This window comes from Macrotis lagotis, chromosome 8, assembly GCF_037893015.1.
Source record: "Macrotis lagotis isolate mMagLag1 chromosome 8, bilby.v1.9.chrom.fasta, whole genome shotgun sequence".
NCBI classification, from domain to species: Eukaryota; Metazoa; Chordata; class Mammalia; order Peramelemorphia; family Peramelidae; genus Macrotis; species Macrotis lagotis.
The window spans coordinates 196,930,556-196,958,311 of NC_133665.1; the positions used below are offsets into that span (position 1 = coordinate 196,930,556).

General features: G+C 42.7%; 1 protein-coding gene across 1 annotated transcript in view; it reads right to left on the reverse strand.

Moving 5' to 3' along the window:
• CALCR (calcitonin receptor) overlaps positions 1 to 27,756 on the reverse strand; it is a 128,672-nt gene that overhangs the window by 80,943 nt on the left and 19,973 nt on the right. The gene's annotated exons all lie outside the window — the stretch shown is intronic.

The following is a 27,756-nucleotide window of genomic DNA, read 5'->3' on the forward strand; positions in this document are numbered from 1 at the left end:
AAGAGATGGTGGCAGCCAAGCCCAACTTTCTTTTATTAATATTCCTGACTTAGGATGATGCATTTCCATGTTATATAACTATCATAAATGACAGCTCAGTTCCATTTGAAATAATTTGCTTAAATGAGATGTTGACTCTGTAAGAGCAATGGTTGGGTTTGTTTTGAGTGTATTTATGAGTATGTTATAGTGTATGTGATGTGTGCATGTGTGCTGTAAGTATGTCTCTATATATATGTGGGGGAGCAGATAGGGGGCAGCTAGGGAGAAGCTAGATAGAGCACTGGCCTTGGAGTCAGGAGGATGGGAATTCGAATCCAGCCTCAGACACTTGACACTAACTAGCTGTGTGATTCTGGGTAAGTCACTTAACCCCGATTATCTCTCATCCAGGGCCATCCACTCCATCCTGAGTCCTATCTGGACACTAGATCCAGATAGTTCTGGAGGGGAAAGTGAGGTTGGGGACTTAGCACAGGATGCCCTCACTCCAATCCGATTCATATGCTTGTTATGGCATCACCTCCCTGATGCTGTGGTCTTCAAGAATGAAGAACAAACATCATCATCATCATCATCATCATCATATGTGTGTGTATTTTGGAGTTTGGGTATATGTGTGTGGTGTGTGTCTCTGTATGTCTGCATAGGTAATGCATGTGATTCAGGTGAAGAGTGACTAACAAGCCATCTCTCAAAAGTGCTAGTGATCATTTAATGTGATCCATATTATAGTTAAATGCCCCATTTTGAATTCTTATCTTTTGTGACTCAGTAGAATTCTGCTTTTGACTCTATCAATGATCCTGAACAAAGACTTACAGTCTCATTTAATGGGAGTCATGCTCTGTTTTCTTTGCTTTTTAAAGGAATTAAAATTTTTTTCTTTATTTTGTTAAATAAACATGTTAAAATACATATAAATATATTTTTTAAAATTTTGCATTCTGAATTGTCTCCCTTCCGTCCATTCTTCCTCCCTCCTTGAGAAGGCAAGTGACTTGGTTTGGATTAGACATATGAGATCATGCCAGACTTATGTCCATATTAACCATATTGCAAAAGAAAACACAAAGTAAACCAATAAGATTAAAGAGAGTTTAAAAAAAGTCTGCTTCAATCTGCATTCAGAGTTCATCATTATTTCTCTTTCTGGAGGCTGACAGCATTTTTCATCATGGGTCCTGTGAAATTATCTTGTATCATTATCTTGATCAGAGTACGTGTCATGTTTTCTAATCTAATTTTCCAAAGTTTAAAAAGCTATTTAAAAAGCTTAAAGACTTGGTTAGCTCAGAATCCATCAAAAGCTTTGACAGATGACAGATGGCAAAATGGAGCATTTTGTGTGTGTGTGTGTGTGTGTGTGTGTGTGTGTGTGTGTGTGTGTATAATCATATGACTACTGACAGAGGGGTTGCTCCAGTGAACCCTTCATCCTCACCCCATTGTTCCCAGTGGCCCCCAGAGTCAGAAAGACAGAGGCTAAGTTGATGACAGGTGAGGAGCAAAGAGTAGTCAAGTCAGGAAAGCAAACTCCTCCCTTGGTTATCATGGATTGCACCTGCCTCCTGGAATGCTGCTCCATGAAATGAGGTCTGGATCCCCAGTAGGCAGAACAGGAGCCCATGTCTCCCCTTAAAGACATTGGAGCAGTCATTATGGCTGAGTTGACAGGCAGCAGAATTCTATGGCCCTCTGAGCTGAGAGGATGAGGGAGATGCTGTGTATTTCCCATAACTTCTCCATGGGAAGCCTCAAGATCTGAGCCCTTCCAGTTTTCACTGAGGTTTCCTCCATTCAGTGCTCTTCCAGCTAGTTTTCCTAACTCTGGGGTGACTGACCTTAGAAATGGAATTATCTCCAACTCTGCTCCAAGTAACTCCACAGAGAAGGAATCTTCTAAATCCTCCAACACAGGATGGATTGGGGGGGGGCAGATCAAAAGCAAATGGAAAAGCAGCCTGCAAAGGTAATTTCTAAAAATGCGCCACAAATGTTATCATGGTCAAAATCATTGTCACCCAAATTCTGACTCTTACACCATGACTTTCCCTTCTATTCTTATAGAGATCTTTCTTGGTTTCATCTTTGCAGATCTCACCTCTGGTTTCTCATGCCCTGGTGACAGCAGAAGGACTATGATGACTTCTCCATGCTGAATGTGGCCATGTTTATGGGTGGTTTGAGTAAGCTGACAGGATCACAGAATGTCACAATGGAAGGACTCCTTGTCCAACCCATGGGAAAAAGATGCCCACTGTAATGACATGCCTCACAAAGGGTTGTCCAACCTCTGCCTGAAGACCCCCAAGGAGCAGCAGTTGGAAATGCACTGATGGTAAGCTCACACTTCTTCTCTGCAGCCCCCTTTAACTTCAGGTGCACCTAGTTGTAACCTCTGAGGTGTAACAAAATGGATTTAGTACTTCCATTTGACATCACCTTTAAATTATGAGGAAATCTACTTTGTACTCCTTGAGGCTTCCATTCTCCAGGCTAAACATTTTCATTTCCTTCAGATAATCTTTCTACAACATGGGCTCAAGGTCTGACTGCTCCACCCCCTGCTTTTAGCATACTCTCTAGTATCCAATAAATATTTATTAAACTTCCATGATGTTCTAGACATGCTGCTCAGTGCTAAGATGGCAATATCAACAGATTAGGATGCTCCTACATGTGTGAACAGTGTGGTGCTAATTTGGAGGGAAAGTTGTGAACACATGGTTGACAACAATGGAAGAGAAAAAGAGTGGGTTATTTCCAGAGATGAGGTATAATAGCGCTTCATTTACTCATCTGTGCCAATATGTATCAACATCAAGATTGGTTTGATAGAGGATGGGCGAATTCAGAAGCTGCTAAATGAAAAATGAGAACTCTATAAGGTTTAACAGTAGCATAGCTGCCTCTGAGAAGTCAGCATTTAATTCCATTAAAAGTAAAGTATAAGTAAAGTTTAGAGCCATTCTCCAATAGATATGTGGTCAAAGGATATGAACCAAAAATTCTGAAAGGAAGAATTACAAACTATTAATAAAGTCACATGAAAGAATTCTATAAATAACTAGTAAGGAGACATGTAAATCAAAGTCACTCTGAAGTCTAACCTCCCCCTCTGCAAAATTGGCAAAAATGATCAAAATTGGAATAGTCAATGTTGGAGAAGTTGTGGGAAGATAGACACACTAGTACACTGCTGTAAATCTATACAGGGAATTTAGGATTATACCAATAAAGTGACTAAAGCATCCATACTATTAGATGTAGGTATTCTATAACTGGGTTTGCACATCAAGGAGGCTACTGATAGGAAGAAAGTTCCCAAATATATAAAAATATTCATAGCAGCACTTTTTGTGACAGCAAAAAATGGAAACAAAGTGGATGCCCTTTGGTTGAGGAATGACTAGACAAACTGTGGTTCTTGAATGAAATGGAGTATTACTGTGATGGAAGAAAGATGATTATGATTATAAGAGAAGCCTGGGAAGATCTAAACAAACTGATGCAGAGTGAAGTAATCAGAGCAAAGGAAACAATACGCACAATGACCACTACAATGCAAGTCAGAACAACCACAAAAAAATTAAAAAAGGATGTTATAAAATTATATAATACAAGCATGTATGGAAAGAAGGGTTATGAGAATCACCCCATTTTTTTGGTTTTTTTTTTTTTAGGTTTTTTCAAGGCAATGGGGTTAAGTGGCTTTCCCAAGGCCACAGGACTAGGTAATTATTAAGTGTCTGAGACCGGATTTGAACCCAGGTACTCCTGACTCCAAGGCCAGTGCTCTATCCACTGCGCCACCTAGCTGCCCCTAGAGAATCATCCCATTTGCAGGGTTCTGCAAATATATTGCATGAATTTTTAGACTTTTTCAATGTAATGACCAGTTATAGTGATTTTTTCCTCCTCTTTTCTTTTTCTTTTTCTTTTTTTACCTGAAAGGGGGATGGATACTGGGGAGAATTACGGTAATGGAAAAATACAACAATGAAACATTTTTTAAAAAGGAACAAAAGATAAATTCTGAAATGGGTTGGAATAAGTAACATTGTTCAAGATTGAGGAGGAAACAGAAGCCATATTGTCAGAGGAGTACAGGATAGAACACGTGGACAGAAGGAGGAAAAGTTAGGTCTTCAGAAAACTGTGGAGAAGCAGGACACAAAGGCATGCTGTAGCAGTTGGAGCTTTCTGTGAAAGGCTGAGCAGGTGGGGTCTTTGTCATTTTCTTTAAAGATAATTTCATCTTTTAAACGTGAGTCCTTAATCTTTTTTTTTATTTTTTTCTGCCATGGACACTATTGATGTGGTGAAGCCTATGATCACTTCTTTGAATTATGTTTTTAAGTGCATAAAACAAAATATATAATTACAAAGGAAACCAAGTTCATAAACCTCCAGAAAGAAACTTGTTGAAAAGTTGGAGGAAACGGTGGGAGGAATCTCTATAAACTTAATTATGATCGACAAGGGGAGCAGGGTCATGAAGTAGAAATTATAGGGAAGTTTGGGAGAAGTGGCCCAATCTCAAAAGTAATAGCAGAGCTGAAGAAATCTCAGCCCAGCGGAACCAATGGCCTAGATTTGGTAAATTGAAGACATCAGTGGGAGCCGGGGCCAATCTCATGGGCTACAATTCTATAGAAGTCAGTTCAAAGGGGAAAAGCAAAGCCCAGCAAAGGTATTCTGAAGATGTAAGCAAGTTTGAGAAGAGTGACTTAGTGTGAATGGATGAATGGCAAAGAAGGAGGGGGCTGCATTATAGAGGGCTTTGAAGGATTTTGTATTTGATCCTGGAGGCAATAAGGTAGCATTGAAGTGGCTGAATGTTTGTATATATATATATATATGTGTGTGTGTGTGTGTGTGTGTGTGTGTGTGTGTGTGTGTGAGAGAGAGAGAGAGAGAGAGAGAGAGAGAGAGAGAGAGAGAAAGACGGAGACAGAGAGACAGACAAAGAAAGGGAGACAAAGAGAAAGACAGAGACACAGAGAGAGACAGAGACAGAGATAGAGTCAGGGAGACAGAGAGAGAGAGAGAGAGAGAGAGAGAGAGAGAGAGAGAGAGAGAGAGAGAGAGATCATCACTGGACTTGTACCTTAGGAAATTTTCTTTGGTGGCTGATGGAGGACATAAAGGAGTGAAGGGAGACTTGAGGCAGTAGTCTAGCTGGGAGGTGATGAAGGTCTGCACCAGGAGGTGGCCATGTTACAGAAGAGAAGGGTCTGGGATATATAAGACACGCTACAGAGGCAACATTGATATGGGGATGAGAGGAAGAGGAGTCCAGGACTCTGTGAGCCAGAGAGATGGAGAGGATGGGATTTCTTTTTAAAGTAACTGGGAAGAGGAAATTCTAGGAAGATGACAGAATAGGTTAAAAATTTCAGGTTTTAAAAACAGCTCAGGGTGAAAGTAGAGTGGCAAGAACAAAAGTTGTATAGAACAGTGTTCCTTCTGGGACAACTGGAGAAGATCTGAGGAACTGAAGTCCCACCAGCTGGGGTTAGCATAAACCGTTCTAGGCTAGTTGTGTGACATAGCCAGAATAGAGCCCAAGGGGCAGCCAGGTGGGGAGGGAGCCTCCCATCAGTCACAGGAATTCTCAGCTCTCAGTCAGTGTAGGGAGTCAAGTGTTCGAGTCAGGGAAGAGAGAGAGCTCCTCAGCTGATGAGGTGTGTGGATGCCCAGCTGTGCAGGTGAGACCAGCACATACTGGGTGAGTGCAGATGTGGGGTCCAGGACAAAGATCCTGAGGCTAGAGACTGCAGGGCTAGAGCTGAATATAAGAAAAAACTGTCTAAAAAGTTTTTTTAAAAGAAAAATGAGAAAGACAAGGGAGAAAGAACTCTACCTTAGTTAATGGGACTAGAGAAGACTGGGGTTTGTCTTCAGAGGAAGATCTGAAGCAAATAAAGCCTCTCCTATCCCAAATGATTACCTGCTCAAAAAGAATTCATAGAGGAAGTCAAAAAAGACTTTAAAAATCAAATGAGAGAGATTGAGCAAAAACTAAATAAGAAAATAAGAACAATCTAAGAAAAACAAGAAAATTATGAAAAGAAAGCAAACCAACTGAAAAAGAAGCTCCAGAATCTTAAGAAAATGACTCCTTGAAAATTAGAATGGAGCAAGGGGAAGTCAATAAAGTTATAAGAGATGAAGAAATAATAAAACAAAATATAAAGAATGAAAAATAAAAGAGAAGGTGAAATACCTCATAAGAAAAACAGCAGATTTATAGAACAGATCATGAAGTGAAGATATAATAATAATCAGATGACCCAATAGCTGGGATCACAAAAGAATCTTGATACAGTAACACAAGAAATAAAGAAAATTGTCCTGTTGGAACAAAAGGGAAAAGTAAAAATAGAAAAAAAAATCAATCATTACTTGAAAGAATTCTAGGAGGAAAACAAGACGTATCATAGCTAAATTCTAAAATCCCCAGATCAAGGAGAAAATATTAAAAGTAGCAACAACAAAACAATTCAAATATGATGGAACCACAGAATCACTCAAGGTCTTTTTACTTTATTACTTTATTTAATTTATTACTTTAAAAGACTGCAGGTCTTAGAAGACAACATATTGAAGAACAAAAGAATTGGAATTATGGCCAAAATTAGCAAGCACAGCAAAGTTAAGCAAAATCCTGAACAAAAATAATGGACATTCAATGAATTACCAGACTTTCAGGATTTTGTTGCAGAAAGATCTGTACTTAATGGGAAATTTGACATACAAGAACCAAGAAAAATAGAAGGTAACGATCAGACATTACAAGGGACTCAATAAGAATAAATTGTTTACTCTCTATATGTAGAAATGTAAACCATATGTCCAAGATTATTATTTGTAATTGGGTAGTTTGAAAGAAAGATCTATAGCTAGATATAGATATCTATATATTTTTCTATATCTATCTATCTATGTATGTATCTATCTACCCATAAGGCTACAAAAACCTAAATTCAGAAAGAAATGAGGAGATAGGAAGGGTAATGAGTTAGAGGGTAAAGAAAAGAATGAGAAGTATAGGAAAAAGTGTGTAGATTAATGGGGAAGGTATTGAAAGGTGTGTAAGTGAGGGATTCTTTGAAGGGCGGCTGATTAAGGAGTAGGATGGTGAGGTGTAAGTAGGAAAGGAGAGGAGTGAGGAGGAGTTTTGGCTTTCAGGAAATCTTATAAAAATGAAAGATACATTCAGATCAAATCTATCTAAATCTATATCTATAGATCTACTTTATGTTTATGAGCATGTATGTGGGGGTGTATATGTGTAAAGATATATGTGTATATATGGGTTTATAGACACAGGTTTATATGTGTGTGTGTGTCTATAAGTCTGTGTGTGTTTCTATGTGTGTGCGTGTGAATCTCTGCATGTAAATGTACATGGTCCTGCTTAGTCATAGATGTCCTGGGGAGGAGGGAGGGAAAAAGGAAAGAGTGAGCAGCAGTGAACAGAAGAACTACAAGGAAGCAAGGAAACGATGGACAATTTTGAATACAATGTGTAGTGTTTATTATACAGGCTTTCTTGAAATGGAAATTTGTTGTTTTATACTATAAATTCTCTCATGTTTTGTTGCCCACATATTTTGTAAAATTAAAAAAATAGATTAAAAATAATGTAACATGGAAAGTAGAGGAGCATTTAGGGGAAAGAGGAGTCCTGATTTGGACATGTTTAAGACATCTACTGGAATAAAATTTGAGATGTCTGAATTGGAGATGGAAGAGTGAAGGCCATCATTGTCTAGGACAAAATAATTAATTCCATGGGATATAATTGGATATTAGAGTCCAAATTTAAAAAAAATCCAAGGAAATTCCTGTCCAGAAAGAGCTTACATTCAAATGAGATAACAAAGAGAGGGGAGTAGTGGACAGAAAGGAAAACTTTTGACTAGAGAGTTATGGGAAGGAAGAGTGGGGGCCATAGGAGAGTAGATTGATATTCCTCATCCAGGAGCCACGGCAGATTTGATTTATCATATCTCCTGGTTCAAAACTAATAGTGAGGGTAGGCAGTCCCCACCGTGTGGTAGGTTGGGTCAAGGCAGTGGTGATGAGATGTCCAGAGATGGATGATAAAATGAAGCAGAGCTGGAGGTCCCCAAAAATAGTGATCTGAGAGATATAGTCACCAATTAGGAGAGTGGAGCCCCAGTAAGAAGTCTTTTCCAAGTGGCAAGATGATCACTGACGTGATGGCCAAAGAATAGGCATTTCTGGGGATTTGATCTGTACCCTGCAGGCTTGCTATAGCTGTCTGGTAAGATTATTTCTGCCGGGGTGTGTGTGTGTGTGTGTGTGTGTGTGTGTGTGTGTGTGTGTGTGTGTGGTGAGATTTGATGAGAGAGGATCTGATCATGGTCATATAAATGAAGAGAAGGGCATGTGGATGTAGAATTGACAGGCCTTGGAGAGAAGTTGGAGAAAAGGTTTGGATGAGAGAGAAGATGGATGGATAGGTGATAGAGAGAAATAGTAGTAGCACCACCATCACCTAAAATGGAAGCTCGGGGAGCCAGGCTAGAGAAGGAGAAATCAATGCTCAGGAGTAATAAAAACCATGAGAAAAGCTGAGATTGACAGTGGAGAATAAGGCCCCAGGGACACCCAAACTCTAAGGACAGGAAATGGATGCAGAGCCATCAGAGGAGACTGAAAAGCAGCAAACACAGGCAAGAGGAGAACCCAGGTAGAACATAAGATTTTTTTTTAACATAATTCTATATTAGTCATGTTGTGAAAGAAGAATCAGAACAAAAGGAAAAAACCATGAGAGAAAAAAAACAGAAAAGTGAAAACATGTCTCTAGTTCTTTCTCTGAGTGTCTGAGTGTGGATGTTTCCCATCACAAGTCTTAGAATGGCTGTATTTCTGAGAAGAGCTAAGTTTATCACAGGTGATCATTGTACAGTGCTGGGTATTGGACTGCTCACTTCACTCTGCATCAGTTCATGTGGGGCTTTCTGAAATCCACCTGCTCGTCCTTTCTCATAGCACAGTAGCATTCCATCACATTCAAATACTACCTTTCTTCAGCAGTTCCCCAATGGATGGGCATCCCCTCAATTTCTAGTCTTTGCTACCACAAATAGGGCTGCTAGGAATGTTTTTGCACATGTGGGGCTTTTCCTTTTTTTTCTGAATGCATTGGGATGCAGATGTAATATCAAGGTATTGCTGGATCAATGGGTAGATGATGAGCTGTTTTTTCATCTGGAGGTGGATTGTTCTCTGTGACTTTCAATAATGCCGGCGGTCACTAAGTGAAGTCCTAAGGATGAGCAAATATCCCTAATAGGGATGCCTAGCTCAAACCCAGGCCCTTCTGCTTCACCCTGACCTGGGCAGAGACTGCCAGGCAGGCACTCTGCAGTCTTAGAATGGGCATTCTCCCCAGACTAGAGAGCAGCCACCCCGATTTCCGGCAGAGGCTCAGATACATTTTCCCATGTTTGGCTCATGTTTCACCCAGATAGTGGGTGATTGACATCAACAGTTCTCTGCACGCTCTGCTGAGGATGTGCAGAGATGGAGGCTTGTTCAGTTTGTGTCCCCCCCCTCCAGCTCCAGAGGATAAAGACATGCCCCAGTGATCAAACCCTCTTGGCTTTCACTGCGTCTCAATGTAAATGGCAGCTCAGATGCCCAGTGTTCTCTAGTCTGGCTCAGAGCTGCATGAGCTCCGAGAACCCCTCCCCCGCCCCCCCCACTCATCAGCTAGGACACCACCTCCCCTGACAGCAGCTTAAATCTGCCTCTTTGCCTCTTCTCCCCATTGCTCCTGGCTCTGCCCCTGCTCAGACAGCAGGAGCCACCCCCCCCCATCCCCTTGCCACAATCATCCTTCACATGTTTGAATGTGACTGCTGCCTTCTCTCCCTGGTTTTTCTTTTCCAAGCTTTCACCAACGTCCTTCGGGGGAGGCCCTCCTCATTCTGGATGCTGCTCCCTGGCTGTTCTCCAGATAATCAAGCACAATCAGAGTCTTAACAGAAAACCTTCACTGGTGGTGTCATTTGGGGGAGCTGTTATTAGGGAAATGCATAGCTGGGAAAAAGAAGAGAGTCACGGGGAAGGGGAGGGTGATGGGCCACCTCTCATCTGGGACTCCTCATTGGTGCCCCCTAAACCGTGCCTTGCTTCCCGCTTCCCCAGCTACTGGAGTGGTATTTCTAAATGACTCTGTCACTCATTGCTCAGAATGGAAGACAAACTCCTTTGCCTGGTCCCCACTCGTCTTTGTAGATCTCTGCATTCCTACTCTATTCTGGCCAAGCTGGCCTGCTTGTGGGATCCTCTCTCCACTTTTGGACTGACTCTAGGCTCTGGGCCTCCCTGCCTCTGTCTCTTCTCCCTGGTGCCACCTGTCACACAGGCTAGAATAGAGTGGAGAGGAAGGGATCATCACCTTTTCCATCCATTTTCCTGGTTCTCTGGGGCAGAGGGAGGCCTTGTTGAACCTTGGACATTAGAAGGTCTCCATCATTGATGGGGAGGGGTCATCAGTCTGCTGGGAACCATTGCACCCATCCAAGGGGAGTGCCTGGGCCTCCAGCTTTGGGCCCATGATGAGGAGATGGACACATGCACAAAGGATCAGTGGACATGGACCTGAAGCCAAGAGCCCTGGTACCCAATGGGAGAGGCCAGCATAGTTACACAATTGCAATCACACAGCACTCGAGAAATGGGTCCACACATCAGACAGGCACTTTCTGGTGGCTAAGCCTCCCAGCCCTGCAGCTTTCCCGGCCTTGGTGGCAAAGAGCTGACAGATGTAATTTCCAGGAGGAGCTTGGCAGCCCTCTGTCCCAACACCATTACATCTCCCTTCAGAGCCCTTTCCATGATGGAAAAGACCAAGAGGGGCTGACCAGTGGTGGGGTTACAGGGCCCATTCCGATGGTCTTTGAATACTGACCCTGGACAAAGGGGTGGCTCTTCAGCTGTCCCTGCCGCACCCTCCTTGGCATCTCTCTTTCTCCTAAGTGTCCACTTTAACTATTCATGGGCCAAGAGGCTGCCCAGAGGTGCCCTTCATCCCAGAAGCTTTTTGTTCTCATTGATCTTCCCAAGAGGGAGTGTCATTTCAAACTTGGATGGACTATGGGCACTGGAGGACACTGGTCCTGCTCCAGAAAGACAAGAGCAGCAGTCATAATTGCTGATTTAAGTTTCCAAAGCACCATTTGGACACCCATTTACCTTCATCACCAAGCTATAATGGAGGTGCTTTTACAGAGGAGGAAACTGAGGCTGGGAGAAGTAAAGTGACTTGTTCAGGATCACTCAGCTATTAAAAGTCAACAACAAGGGACTTGCTGTTAAATTGATTTTTAGCAATAAAGTCATTGATGAGTGATATGTATTAAGCATAGATAGGAACAAATGTCAAACAGGAAAGTTGTAGGATTTTTTTTTTTTACCTAGAGGTAGGTAATAGGATGACCAAGTGGTCCAGTCAATGGAGCATTGGGCCTGGAGTCAGGAAGATGACTCTTCATGAGTTCAAATCCAACTTCAGGTACTGACTAGTTATGTGACCCTGGACAATGAACCCTGCTTACCTTAGTTTCCTAAGGAGGGAAGGTAAAGGGAGGGTGATAGAAAAATGTATAACTTATAAATATCCAAGTGGATGAATGTTGAAAAACTTTCATAACATGTAATTGGAAAAAATAAAATAAAATATCAATAAAAAACAAAAAAGTGTAAATAAAACAAATTATTTTCTCTTTTTTGGATGTCTATTGGATATAAACCTAGAAATAGTATTGCTAGGCCAAAAGATATGGGCTCCAGATCGGGGTGGGGGGGGTGCTTCTGGGTTGCTATGGTAACAGACTTTTTCTGATGGTTGACGTAATTTTGAGCATAATTCCAAATTTCTCCAGAATGGTTGAATCAATTAACAACCGCCAACAGTGAATTAGAGTCCCAGTCTTCTCACATACCTTTTAAAATCTAATATTTTCCTTTCTTGTCATATTAGCTATCTGATATGTGAGGTGGTACCTTAGAATTGTTCTAATTTGCATTTTTGGATCAATAGTGATTTGGAGTATTTTTTCATATGACTATAGAAAGTTTTGATAATTTTGTCTGAAAAATATATTTGTCTGTTGACCATTTTCAATTGAGGAATGACTTGTATTTTATAATTTTGACTCAGTTCTCTATATATTTGAGAAATTAGACTTTCATTAGAGATACTTATTGCAAATTTCTCCCCCTCCTCCAGTTTTCTGCTTTCATTATAATTTGGTTACATTGGTTTGGTTTGTGCAAAACTTTTAAAATTTTATATAATCAAAATTATCTGTTTTACATTTTCTAATGCTTTCTTTATCTTCTTTGGTCTTGAATTCTTCTCTTTTATAAATCTGAATATAAACTATTCTACGCTCTCTTAATTTGTCTATGATATTGCCCTTTAGGTGTAAATCATGTACCCATTTTAACCTCTTCTTGGTATATGGCATAAGTTATTGGTCTTTGTCATATTGTTTTCTTCTTTTTTTTTTTTTTTTGGCAAGGCAAAGGGGTTAAGTGACTTGCCCAAGGTCAAACAGCAAGGTAATTATTGTCTAAGGCTGGATTTGAATTCAGGTTCTCTTGATTCCAGGGCCAGTGCCCTATCTACTTTGCCACTTAACTGACCCCATCATATAGTTTTCTAGTTTTCCCAACAGTTTAAGTCAATTAATGAGTGTTTGTTCCAAAAGCTTAGATCTGAGTTTATCACATACTAGATTACTATGGTCATTTACTGTAATGTAACTTGTACCTAATATGTTTTTTCTCTGTTTTATTGATATAAGCAATTAGAGATATAAATTTTTCTATAAGTACCAATTTGGCTTCCTGCTACAAATTTTGGTGTGTTGTCCCCTTGTTGTCATTTTTAAAAGTAAAATTATTGTTTCCATGATTTGTTCTTTGTTTTTTTAGGATTAGATTAATTTCCAAATTATTTTTAATTTTCATTTTTTATTGATTTAAGGCAATGGGGTTAAGTGACTTGCCCAAGGTCATGCAGCTAGGTAATTCTTAAGTGTATGAGGCCAGATTTGAACTCAGGTCCTCCTGACTCCAGGACCAGTGCTCTATTCACTGCACCACCTAGCTGCCCTTAATTTCCAATTAATTTTTAATTTCTCTTTCCATTTTCCATTGTTGAATGTGATTTTTTTTTTGCCTTATGATCTGAAAAGAATGCATTTACTATTTCTGCTTTTCTGCATTTGGTGTGAGGACTTTATGTCCTAATACATGATCAGTTTTTGTGTAGGTACTCTATATTGCTGAGAAAAAGTATTTTGCTTTCTTATTTCCATTCAATTTTCTCTAGAGAGCTACCATATCTCCTTAAACTTCTTTTTTGTTTATTTTTAGTTAGATTTATCTAGTTCAGAGAAGGGAGAGTTGAGGTCCCCCACTGTGTAGTTTTATTATCTATTTCCTCTGGTAACTCATTCAATTTTCCTAATTTTTCTTTTACTTCTCTAATTTGGTTTTTAATATCCTTTATTTGGGGCTAGGCAATGGGGTTAAGTGACTTGCACAAGGTCACACAGCTAGGTAATTATTAAGCGTCTGAGGCCAGTTTTGAACTCAGGTACTCCTGACTCCAGGGCCCATGCTCTGTCCACTGTCCCACCTAGCTGCCTCTTTAATATCCTTTTAAAGTTCTTCAGGAATTCTTTTTGGGCCTGAGACCAAATTACATTTTTCTTTGAGATTTCACATGCAGTCATTTTAACACTGTTGTCTTCTTTTACATCTATGCCTTGGTCCTCCCTTTAACAATGGTAAATTACTTTAGTCAATCTCTTTTTTTTTTTTTTTTTTTTTTATCATTTTTTCCTACCTTTTTTGTGACTTGGTGTTTCAATATGAAAGTTGAGCTCTGATCCTGCAGTGTCCCAAGCTTTTGTGCTAGGGAACTGGTCTTCTGGCTTTCACTGGATTTCAGGGCTTCTGGTTTGTACTGGGGTTGGGGGCTCCCTATTGGCCTCCCCTGGGTGTAGGACCTGCTCCAGGTGGAGGGGGAGCTTGCTTCTCAGTTGCTATGGTAACAGACTTTTTTTTTTTAGGTTTTTGTAAGGCAAATAGGGTTAAGTGGCTTGCCTAAGACCACACAGCTAGGTAATTATTGTCTGAGACTGGATTTGAACCCAGGTACTCCTAACTCCAGGGCTGGTGCTTTATCCACTACACCACCTAGCCGCCCCAGTAACAGACTTTTTCTGGTGGCTGACCCTGAAGGAAAATTGTGATTGGTTTGCCTGAGGAGTTGGGGCCCTGCTGCTGGGTCTGTCTGCTGGTAGGAGGGAGTCTCACTGTTGGATGGCTTGGGGTGGCCCTACTAGTCAGCAATGGGGTCATGCTGGGGAGGTGACTTGGGGGGGGTCATGGTGTTGCACAGTCTACTGACTTGTCTGGGGGGCTATTGACTTGCAGGAGGGTGGGGCATCATTGATAGATTGTTCCTGGCTCAGACCCCTGCTGCAGGTCCTCTGCTGTGACATCCCTCAGCTGCTGCTGCTCCTGGACCTCATTTCCTCCCACCCCAGTGAGAATTCTTTTCCTGCTGGGCTGGTGAGCTGCTTCCCTGCTTCAAGATCAATTCTGAGGCAGTTTTCTGATTGTTTTAGAAGGGCTTTGGGAGGGGTTCAGAGGATTCCTTTCTCACCCCTCCATCTGGGCATGGGAAAATTCTCCCCCGGCCTTGAATTCATTAATTTGTTGCTTGGCTGGGTGACAAAGAAGGAGAGTAGGGACTGGGGAGGTGTGAGAAAGGTACTTCCAGCGGTACTAGCCCTGCTTTGGGCTTTGAAGCTCAGACATGTGTATTTCTCTTCCAAGTTCTCAGGTACCCTGGGAAGGCTTTGCTACAACTGTAGTTAAGCCCAGGTGACCCTCAGATATACAAAGGATCTGATAAAATTCACTGTGCCAAGGGACAATGTTGTGTCTCCCTTCCCCACCCGTCTACATCCCTTTAAGAACTTGCCTCCCCAAGCTCCACCCTCACCTCAGGGGAATCTGAGCTCATGCCCCCTCCCCATTTCCCTCACCTTCCTCTTTCAGGCAGCTAGCTCTGCCTGGTCCTTTCAGCCACCATCAATGCTTAACCCATTGCCATGACAACAGCATACAAAGTAGACTGCTGGCAATAGGATGATACTCAGGTTTTGGTGTGTAGAGATAACTCGCAGCCTGGGGGTACAAAGTGTGAAAGGAAAGGGGTCTTTCCTGGGACAGATACCCATTTTAATCAGTGCTGGTGTTCTCTTGGGGCAAACATTATCTCAGAGTGGGGTTGAATTCCCAGAGTTTTTATTCCCTACCCTCCAGTCCTAGAGCACCTATGGATAGAAGTCAGTTCAGGTAAGCTCCAGGGGAGACCCCACATTCAGAGGCTCTAAAAGAATAGTCAGTTTGGTCAGGGAGACCCTGGCAAGGACTCACGAAATGCCTATCACAGATTTGGTCACAGAAGACACAGAACGTGAGGCCAAGTTCTTCCCTTTCCATCATATCTTTGGTGGAGCTTGGAAGAAGGGCTTTCTAACTCTCTCCTCTCTTCCTCCCTCTTTTGCTGACATCAACATTTGTTGGCTTCTTTCCATTCTTTCTCCCTCACCCCAAGAATTTGTAATAAATGGTTATCAACTCAGTAAACAAGTATTAAACATCTACTTGTACAAGGCTGGGGAATAGAAGATAACAGGCTCCCATCTTCTAGGAGATTCCTGTTCAGTGGACAGTATTATATAAATTAAATAGCAAGCATCAGTGGGGAGGGGGATAGGGGAGTGGGAAAGGGTCACTTGAGCTGAACCCAAAAGACAACAAGGAAGCAGAGTGAGGATATTCCAGGCCTGGCTCTATGTACTCAGGGAAAGTCAGAAATCCAGTCTGGGGAGACAGTTCTCTACTTGGCCAATAGTAGTCTAGACCAGAGGTGACATTCAGCAGAGGACTGGGAAGCCTGGAGGTTAGATTGGACCTGGTTCTCTAAACATCTGATGCTTTTAGGGGAGGATTGAAGGTATGATTGACTGTGACCTGAGGGAGTGGCTGGTTGGGCCTCACCTCAGGTCCCTCTTTGGGTCAACAAAGGACCTTGACAGAAAGTGACATTCTCAGGAGGAAAAAGCAGACAATTGCCAGAGAATCCTCATAATTTCCATTCTGTGAAAGGCAACGTGCAGTTCCTCCCCCACTCATACTTACCCACATGTTTATCTTCCTGCCTTAAGCATCTTTGGCCCTCTCCCCTTAAGCTAAGACATTAAACACTTTTGATTCATTCACCCAGTGCCATTAACAAAGGCAGGGTGTCAAGCGTCAGAAGACTGGAAAGGTAGAAAGGGAGAGGTTATGAAGATCTTGAAAAGCCAAACAAAGGATGTTCTAAATGAACACAGGTAATAAGATGTTATTGAAATTTATTTAATTATGGGGAGAGTGACAAGATCAGACTGTGCTCCAGAGAGATCCCTTTGGCAGTTGACTAGAGAATGGAATGGAATGGGGAGAGACTGAGGCAGCAGTCTTCTCCCCATCCTTCCACCCACAACTGGCAGCAATAGTCCAGGTCTGAGGGGATGAGGACACCAACAGGGGGTGGTAACATCTGACAAGAGAAGGAAACCTATTTGGGAGATGTTGAAAAGCTAGGTTTTGGATTAGGTGGGTAAGACCAGAAACTGAGAAGTTGAGGATAACCCTAAAGGTGTGAGCCTCAGTGCCTGGGAAGATGGTAGTGCTCTGGATAACAGGAAGGGCATGAAAAAGCAGGAAGGTAATTATGTGAAATGTGCTGTGTTGAAGAAGTCTATGGGATACCCAAGTCAAGAGTTCCAGTAGTCAGATGGGAAGCGCAAGTCCAGAGGGGAACAAGGAGATTATGGTTGTCTCAATGGAGTTGTGAATCATCTGAATAGGGCTGATAATTGAATTCCTGGGAATTGTTGAGATCACCAAGAAAAATAGTATAGAGGGAGAAGAGAAATCTCAAGAGAGACCCAAAGGGGACTCTGATGGTTACAGAGTGTGACCTGAATGAAAGATGCAGCAAAGAAGATTGAGATGGAAAAGAAACAGAAATCCAGGAGGAAGCAGAGGGACTAGAGAGTTGAGGAGGAGCAGAGGGCCACTGTCAGTGGAAAGAGAGGTCAAGACGGATCAAGACAGAGAGGAGAGCACTAGCTTTACTGATTTAGAGTCTGTTGGCATGTTCCACTGTAGAGAGTTCAGAAGAGAGGGAGAGTGAAGGGAAGGAAAGCAAGGATGATCCATGGCTATCTTGGGCCATCTAACCATCAAAAGGAGGAAGTAGATAAGATGAGAATTAGCAGGGATAGAAGATGTATGAGTCTTGAATATTTTTGGAGGATGGAGAGACATGGGCACCATTGCAGGCAGTAGGGGAGACAGCCAATCGAGAGGGAGTGATTGAAGATTAGTGAAGGAGGGGGCAACTTGATGGAAAAAGTGGGATGGAAGGGGATCACTTGTGCAGGTCGAGGACTGGGCCTTGGCAAGAAGGACAACCTCTTCCTATGAGACAGTGCAGTTCAGAAGAGAGTTTTTTGACTTGTAAACATTCCAAATGAGAAACACAGAAAGCTAAATATATATAATTAAAAAAGAAAATGCTGAATGATGAAATGTGTTCTCTTATATATTTAGGTCATTATTTTAAAAATAGGAAAAATTTAAATTGAAGAATAAAAGGGAAAATTAAACCAAATCAAGTGTTCTGAGAGGTTAAAGATTTAAAAGGAATTTAAAGAATCAGGAGAAGGGAAGGAAGAACTCAATTTATCTACTGTGGCCTCAATACCTTGATCCCCTCAAAGTGAAAGAATATCTTTTGTTGGAGAAATGACCCAGGGAAGCTCCACGGGGAGGGGAGGGGAGGCCAGAAACCTTGAGGAATAGGAGATACTTGTCCCCCAAGGTCACAGGGGAGTATCAGGACAGCAAGTACCCCTGAGGGGAATTTGGTGGGAAGAAAGCTTTCTCTCTCCTCCCCCTCCCACAATGACCAGGTGATGACCTTGTGATCCTTAAGTTCAGATGATATGGGCTTCCTCTTGGCATAGTGATGACTGATGATGGCCTGTGCAATGGGAGTTGAGAGACACCAAGGACATGGTAGACCACAGGTCTCCTATAATTCCAGTGTTTATCATCAGGAGGAGGCAGATTTGACTACCCTTCCTACTGGATCTTTTGGTGACTGTGAGGAAGATCTGCCCTTTCAGCAGGTGATGCCAGGCATTCCTCCTAGGTGCTATCACTGGGCAGAAGGGAGATGGTCTCTAGAATGTCCTCTGGCTGCTTAGGCAGGAGGAAGACATTACTCTGCCTGAGTCACTCACCATCATTGACAAAGCAGTTGACCAAGAACCTCCTCTCATGAGCTTCTACTCTGTCCCAAGTTGTGCCTCCTCAGGTTTCACAAAAGTTGATTCACAAAGCAGCCTTTCTAAGACTCAGAAGAGACCCAGTCACCGCCTCCAAGTTCAGACAGAGTAACTGCAAATTGTAACAACTCTTGCCCCTTTGACCACTTGTTTAAGACTTGGAAAACCTAAAAAATCTCTCCAAGATCAGAGAATGAGATTATTCAAATTATCTCAGCACATGAACAGCTCTTCATAAAGAAAGGGTCCTTTGGTGGCCCTGAGAGATACACCTGTGGCCAGATATGTGGCTGGACAATTTGGATGCTCCTGCATGGGTGATCCTGAGCCAAAGGAAGACCTGGGAAGGGTTAGTCTATTTTCTGAGGAGGAAGAATGGAAAAGTGATCATTTTCATGATTGTCTTGATGGAAAACTTTTGCAAAATAAACATTTCAGTGCAATCAAGGGTTGTGGAGCCACTACAATTTGATTTCACCATCAGAGTCACTAGGATCCTTGTAGAGAAGGTAGAAATGATACTAGGAAGGACAAACAAAAGCAACCAGATAGGACCACATATATAGAGAAGAGTTTTAAATTGGAGATGATGTCATTGTGGGGATGCTGAGGCATCTGAAGGAAGAAAAGATGCAAAAGACAGGACAGATGCCCTTATCAGTACTGAGAAAAGGGCAATAAAGAGAACCCCAGCAAATACCACCCTCAATACTTGTTCTTCACTTCTACAAATCAGAATGGGGGTCATATGTCCCTGAATCAAGAATATGTTGGATGATGGGGTTAGTGAGAGGAAAAACATCCAACTATGAATTATATCTTTATCATTTCACAACTTATTGAAAGGGGCAGATAGGACCTTCATCAGATTTATTGCTTGTTGATTATGAAAAAACAAGGTCCAAAAAACCCAACTGCCTCTTGACAGGTTCCTTAAGGTGCTGCCCTCCAATACAGTCAAGACCTTCAAGGTCTTTGAAGATGCAATAACAGAAAGAACTGTTCAATAGCTAACAAACAATACCATGTGAAATATAAAATTGAGAGATGGATGAAATTCTAGTCAGCATTCAGGTTGATTTGACTGTATCAAACCCTAAGATACTGCAAAGATTCTTGGAAGAGATCTTTAATCATACGTCCATCCTCACAAGAAGGACCAAGTGGATGAAGAATGTCAATTTTCCAGATTTCAAAAGGCTTTTTGAATGGATGCCCAATAGAATGTGTATCTAAGACATATGGACAATGAACTACACACATAGGTGGAAAGAGGGAGGAGAGTGGTCTAGATTACTCATTCTAAGTTCCCATGAAAGCAACATCTCATATTTTCAGACAGACCAGGGATGTAGCATGAATGGTCAAGGGACTCCACTGGCAACCCTGAGAACATCTGAAACACCTTTATCTTTTATGAACTAAAGATAAGCAATGGAGAGGGACAAGTTGGTGAGCAAGTGGTACAATTTAATTAAGGAGGAACTCCAAGGATGGACAGCAGGAAGAAGGGTCTATCTGAGGAAAAGGAAAACTGAGCAGTCATAGAATGAGTACCAGGGCTGGTGGATGAATGGCCTACAGGACTCCACTGGCAACACTGTTAACATGTGAAAGAAGTCAAGGAAGGCTCCAGTCTGGTGGATGGACCTCTGAGAGTGACCTTTGGAAAGGGTGTGGGTGAATGTTCTTGCTGACATTATTTGCATTAGTAGAGTAGGTTCCAGTACTGATAAAATCACAGGTAGTCTGGAGGACTTGAGTAGGACTGACTTTGTTGGAATCTGTGAAATCAAGGATGGGTTGGGCTCTGGGCAGGGGAGGGAGTGTTCCCACAGATTGTATACTGGGACCATCTGATTAAATCTGCATGCTTGTATTATAACACATTATGGAATATTAATGCAGATGTATTCATATGTGTATGTGAAAGCCATTGCCAGTGGTCCAAAGTAAATATGATGGAAAACTGGTTAATTTTAATTAAATTTCTTTTTAATGCACACATATATTAATGGCAGGGCCTAAAGAATGAGTCTCTAGTCACATGTCAGAGGCAGGCAGATGCAATTCATTACAAAAAGTGTCCTGATGGTGGCCTCCTCAAGACCCCCTCCCCATCCCATTCCCATCCCCTGAGTTCATTCCTGCCATTTCACTATGACTATGAAAGCTGATACTGTCCCTCCCATGGGATTAATGGCTACTCAGGATGCCCTTGTGATCCCTCATTTCTTCTCCCTCTATATAGTAAAGGCCTTGATTCTGTCTTTGCCCAGAACCCACTGTTTCAAAGTACTTCACAGATGGGAGGAGTAGTGGGGAGCAGAGGGATGTTATTTCCACTTTTTATATTATTTAAGATGTGAGGCACAGATTCTGAGAAGCCCACTGTGGAGTGTGCCTTGAGCTCCCTTTCCTAGTTGCATTTGGGTGTGTTGAGTTAGAACCTTCAAACTATTGTGTGCAAGCCAGAGCCTCCATTAATCCCTGGGAGAATGTCAGAATTAAGCCAAATCTGACCAATTACTTTGTTTTAGATAAGGACACAGATACCCAGTGAAAGGAGGTGGCTTCACAGAACATATGTTCCATTGTGGCAGAACAAGGAATCCAAATCTTGACTCCTGAATCTGTGTTTCTTCAGTCTTGACCACATTGCTACCTTCTCCATCAATTCTTTAAATGGTCACCCCATGCCAGCCATAGTTATGGGCTAAGTCCTGCTCTTACCCCCTTATAGATAAAACTACACAGTAAGGACTTCCAGCTGAGATCTCCACATTGCCATACATTTAACATTTTCTATCTAGAAATCAGTTTTCTAAAAATGAACCAAAATGAGTGATTGGAGACATGACTATTTTGACTTGATCTCCCCTTTCAGGGATTTTCTTGGTTCTCTACTAACACTCAGATATCTTTGCTTTATAGATGCTGTCCACAGAGAAAACTAAATGAGGGGAGTAAGAATACGACAGTTACACTGTCCCACCTGAGTTTCAGAGGTCAAAAGTATGTCTATTGGGGGAACAGAGCAAAACAAATTCCTTGAACAAGCTCAGACCCCAACCAACAGCACTGGTAGCTAAACTCCAGGACCTTGGCCAGCGACCCGGGAATGGCCCCGTTCCTTCTGAGTTGTATGATACCCAGGCTGGGTCACCATTGTTCCTCATCCTTTCCATTTCTTGGTGAAGAGTCTTCTCTGCATGAGTGGGGGCTCATGACCTCTTCCCTGCAAGGTGCAGAGCTCTCCACTATTATAGATCTCTTTTCATTTTGATCAAAATATCATTGACCCCCAAATGGAAAACCCAGATTAGGTGTATCAAGAGCTGATTGTCTTTCCCATGGAATATCTAAATGGTCTCTAGTTGTTTATTTATCTGGGAGGACTTTTTTCTTTATGTTGGTCCTTTCACTGTATTTTACCACTAAGGCCACATCTACACTGTTAAAGAGAAGTCTATATTTGCTTAATTTTCTTGATGAATTTTGGATCTCATCAATGTGGGTTCTCCCCCACAGGGACACAGATCACATACTGTCCCTCCCATTTTAGTCATGATACCTCTTGTCCTTCTAGTGTGCTGAGGGCCTCCATCAGCACACTGACATTGCACAGGTTTCCCTCAGAAGCTGGGAAGATGTCCACCCTTTGGCCCATGCTCCTGCCAGATCCAGCTTTCTCTGATCATACAACTCATGCATCAATTCCAAAGAGCCCCTCTGCTCAGGCTGCCCCTTATCCTGTCCCTGGCTCAATGACACTGACCAGGAGATGCCATCTCATGTTCTCAAGCTGTGTTTCCTTCCCATAATGTGAATGAATATAATCAAAAATCCAAGCCAGGAATTACCAACTGTTTCCTTTTTACCTTGGCTCCCATGCAGAGAAGCTTCTTAGTGGGATGGGCTAGATGTCTGCCACCTTACCATGATTAGGGAACCCTACAAGCTGCTTCAGTGATAATTTCTTCAGGATAATGGCTTTGTTAAGGAACGATAAGGAAACAATGATAAGAACTAACCTTTAATTAAATCTCCAGTAACCTCCAGGTTCAAACACTTTGTAAATGTCAGCAAGCTTCCTGTTGTGCTAGAAATACCTACATTAGTTATTTCAACAACCATCTCACTTCTAGAGCTGCTTACTTCTAGGGGCTTACTTGTTGGGAGGGGGGAGTCTCAGGTCTGGAGAACTTTCTGAATCTGTTTCCTTCACCTGGCAGCCCCAGCCTGCTTGGACTTAGGCATCCTGGCCATTTCCATGCTTTATTTCCCCTTCTTATTTCAGAAGAGGATCCAGATAGACAGCAGGACCCCATCTGGGGCCAGAGGCTGCTGCAAGAGACTGTGATGATCATTGTAGCCTCCTCAGGGACCTCTGCTTGGCCTGTGGAACTTAGTGAGGGGGCCTTTCCATTGCCTTGGAGTCAGTTGGACCTTTTGACCTGTCCTGGTTTGTCACTGACAACAGTGCACATGAATAACAAAGGGCACACTGCACTGGCAGTGAAAGCTAGTCACAGCTAGTATTCAACTATGGTTTTACTTCAGCACATACTGACCCAAAGGGCACAGAGATATCAGGGAGAAAACCCTGGGAAGTCCAATGGCCAAGCCTTGGGTCCTTGGTATAGCTAGCTGGAATGGAGGCTGATTCCACAGAAACATCAATGGGATACTTCCTGTTGCCTGTCAGTCATGGCCACAGACAGAACAGAGATTTTAATGGGATGTGCTCAGGTGGCCTTAGAAGCTCCAGGAGACCTGGAGATGGGGTAGATGTCCAAGACATCACAAAGTCCCTCCTGAAGACCCAGAGGCATAGCCAGGAGTGAGCTTCAGCATTATGACGGGGTCCCCTCAGACTCTCCTCATATAATAAGAGAAGTACACGAGAACTTAGTCTGTGGGTCAAGGAGGAGATATGTGACCTCTTTCCTTAACCACAGCAGAAGTCTGGTGGGGAGAAACCATGTGGAGCATGTGTGGGAAGGGATAAGTCATTGACCAATTTCTGACAACTCCTTTTGGCTCCTAATTTCTTTTAACTCTGATTTTGACAGCTTTCAAGGTGCAAGTGGGTGTCCTAGTGGGTTATTTTCCACTTATCTGACTGACAACTGCCATTTCATGGAATTACTTAGACACCTTCCTAAGAAGATAATTATTGGAACATCAAAGCAATGTAGGCTGACATCTTGTCTTCCTTATCATCAAAAAATTGTCACCAAAAATATATAGCCATTGATGGAAATTGCTTCAATCTCAATTTACTATTAACTTTTCATTTGGAGCTCGGAGCATATCAAGAAGGAGAAGGAAAGCAGAAATGACATAATTCATGGAATGAACATCACGAATGCTATGAATCTTTTCAGGGAAGGGGGAAGGTTTGGGCCAATGAAAGTTTGCATAACCACTTACAAGTGATCTGTACATATCTGAGCTGTTTGGTTTGGGCTCAGGACCACTGAACTATTTGGACAGCGGCAATATTGGCATTCTCTGCCCCCAAATTCTGTGCTTACTGCATAGGAGGCAAGGAATGGGACAAATCCTGCTCTTTTCCAGTCTAATTCCTGGGAATCCTCAGATTTCCTCAGGCAAGGGTCTGAGCAGAGAAAATGCAGTAGAATCATTCTGTGACTTCATCCTAATGGGAATAGGGACAAGTGAAGTGATTCAGGAACTGAGAAGTACCAAGAGCAATCCCCTCAGGCTTTGTTCAATAGTCAAGGCTCCCCAAAATGAATGAGGTAATGACACAGTAGCCCAACTAACTGTTGTCAAGATGTCAGATAGTCCTGGTTAGGGGTGGCTAGGGGGTGCAGTGGAAAGAGCACCAGCCCTGGAGTCAGGAGTACCTGAGTTTAAATCTGGTCTCAGACACTTAATAATTACCTAACTGTGTGGCCTTGGGCAAGCCACTTAACCCCATTGCCTTGCAAAAACCTAAATAAAAAAAGATAGTACCGGTTGGAATAGAACAAAGTGAGGACTCATGGCTTAGGGTTGGGCCAGCAAGAGAAAAGGAGAGACCAGACATTGAGATTGAGAGACAAGGCCATCCCTGTGCAGCTCAGATGTGGACCTGGCTCCATCCCCAAGGTACCCACTTGAGATGTGATAGAGCACTAAATACCCAAAGAGTTGCTTGACCATCTCAGGGATAGCAATCAACAGGAGGTGACTGGGAGAGTGACTAGGATGCACTAGCTGCAACCCTGGAAATGTGAACTCAAGGCTTAGAATCTAGTTTAGATGATCAAAAGGGGGGACAGGTGACTGCTTGGAGAAGAAGAGAAGGAGGCAGAGAACAAGGAGGAGCTGACTTTGCTTCAGAGAAGGAACTGATTTATCTGTGAACCAGCCGGAAATGCTTTCTATTGGCTGTCAGACTCCTAGAATCCTGGAAAGTCCAAAGGGGAAGAAGGAACCCCAAGGACTGTCTGTTCAACCTTCACCACATCAAGAATCCTCATCCCAACCCACATATAAGTAGTCGTCTAGCCTTGACTCTATGACCCTCTGAGTTTATTACTTTTTAAGTTAACAAATTCCATGTTAAATAGCTCTAGCAGTTAGGAAGTTCCTCTCATGTTGAGCAGAAAGTTGTCCAAACAGGACTCTTCCTTCTACCCAACTAGAGCCAAGCCCAACAAATCTAAGCCCACTCCTCAGCTATTCCTCCCAACTCCATTACCCCATGAACATGGTTTTCTCTATTTTTGCCATTGCTAAAACTAATGGATAGAACCTGCCCCTATGTAGAGCCCTACGGCATTTCCCCAGAGGTCCCACACATTCCCCAGAAGGGTCACATGTTTTTCTCTGTATTTCAAGTACTGAACATGCAACATCATCGTCCCTGTCATCCACAGACTTGGATAGGGTGGATGAGGGTCTTTTCTTCTAGTGGGCATGCCGATGGTCCTGCCCTTCAGAATCAATCAGCTGACCCTCCACTTGCACAAATGATCTCAGTTCATCCTGTCTTTTCCAGTAGTTTGCACCTTCTGACCTCCACATTCTCCCTCTCATTGCTAATCTCTTCATCTCCTGGGTGCTTCTCTCTTCCTACAAACATACCTACATTCCCCCATCAGCAAGAAAATCTCACTTGATCCATATGCTCCCACTGGTGACCTTCTGTGTCTTCCTTCACCTTTGCAGAAGCCTCCAATCCCTTCTCCTCCCGCTCTAATGAATCCACAATCTGGTTCCAGACATCATTCCACCAAAACTGCTCCCTCCAATGTTGCCAGTGACCTCCTCAATGGCCAAATCTAAAGGATATTCCTCTCTCTTTATCCTTCTTGACCTCTCTGCAGATACAGTTGGTCATTCTCTTGGACACTCTCTTCTTTCTAGTTGTTCATGACCCTGCTTTCTCTCGGTTCTCCTCCGCTGTCATCACTCTTTCCCAGTCTCTTTTACTGATTGTTTATATAAATGGGATGGCCCCTAAGGTTCTGTTCTGAGCTTTCTTCTTCCTTATTATTTCAGTGGGTGATCTGATTCTCAGATCTGCTTCTCTAGCCTTCCCTCTCTGCTGAGCTTCAGTCTCACATCTCCAACTGGCTTTCAGATATCTTGTAGTCTTGTAGACATCCAAAATTCAATGTTACCAAAACTAGACTCATCTTCCCAACCCCTCCCTCCTTCTAAACACTCCTATTGCTGGCCAGGGTACCACCTTCTTTAACAATCCCCCAGACTCAGCAGTGGTTGCGCTCTCTCTCTCTCTCTCTCTCTCTCTCTCTCTCTCTCTCTCTCTCCTCCCATATCCAGTCTCTCTGATTTGCTTGCCTGGCCACAGAGTGCTTAAACACTGTGACATTAGAAGCTTCCATTATACTTGTCAGGAAGAACTCCCCTTCCAGTTAGGTCCAATTCCTACCCATCCCCATGCCCCCACTTAACAACTTGATTGGTTAGAGACTGTGATAATGGCCACTTTGTCCCATTTGACACACTAGCAAAATAAGCCCTTCTGAACCAGGAGTGTTAAGTGGATTCTTTTTTCTTTCTGTTATGGAACAAGGGAGGATCTGTTCAGAGACCTCAGGAATGGTGGAGGGGGGCAGAACAGCCCAAATACAGAAGCCCACTTGGGCCAGGAGGAGTGAACCAGGAAAGGAATCAGGAAATTTACCAGTGGAATGACCTTCCACTTCAGTCTTCATTGTGGCCCAGAGGAGGTGATGGGAAGGATATTTGGGTCAGCAGAGCCAAGACTGGTCTTCCAAACCATGTGACCTTGACTCAGGGCTCATACTCAGCACATGCAAAATCTTGTTGGTAAACCGAGCCAATCAGGATGAGGAGTGGGAGGCTAAGACGGATGCAGCCACAGGTCCAGAAGGTCCTTTGCTGGTCAGGGTTCACCTCTCAGTGGAGGGCTCATAAGGACACACAAAACAGGCTCAGCCACAGGAGGGGCTCTGCTGTTCCTTGGCAAACTTGCACAGAAGAGAAGGGACCAGCACAGGCATAGAGCAGAGTTGGTGTGGGGACAAGTTAAGTGCTTCTTATGGACTAAGCCCTGTGCTGACCAACAGCAGTCCCTGACCTCAGGGCATGGCAAGATTATGGCAACTTCTTTTCCAGGTTGTCATCAGGGAAATTGCATCCATGCCCCTACAGGTTGTCCCCCAAATCTGGACTTTTACCCACTTTGGGATGTGCATATGTGATGGAAACTGTCCAATGTTCTTTGGAATGGTGTGTGGTTCATTTATGGGTGTATGGATAGGATGGGCATGCATGTTACTTTGACATGTGAATACTAGGCATAATACTAGAATATTTATATACACTCTGGGTTTCTACATGCATCCATCTATGAGCATGTGGGCATTCATAGATCCACAGGTATTTCTTACTTACTATGTGACTTACACATGCATGGACCATCTTATACATCATGCAGATCATATATGTTTGCATGTGTATTGAGAGCATGCTTACCTAAGGGCCACCTGGATGTATTTGGTCATGTTACATGGTGGTTTCATGTGAATCTGTATTCATGGCTGAATGTGTATTCACATAGCTCTTCTGTCTTCCACTTAGTGGAAACAAATTGGAGAGGACTCAAAAGCCTTTATCAGCAGAATCCTCCCTCCTGTTTGTATTCAAGGCTCTTCATTCAAGGTGCTCAGAAGAGCCCTTCTGAAAGGGATGCTCAGAGGGATGGTTGCAGGTCTAGGGAGATAGATGAGACAGCCACCTGCAAGTAAAAGCCCAGACTGGGCTCATT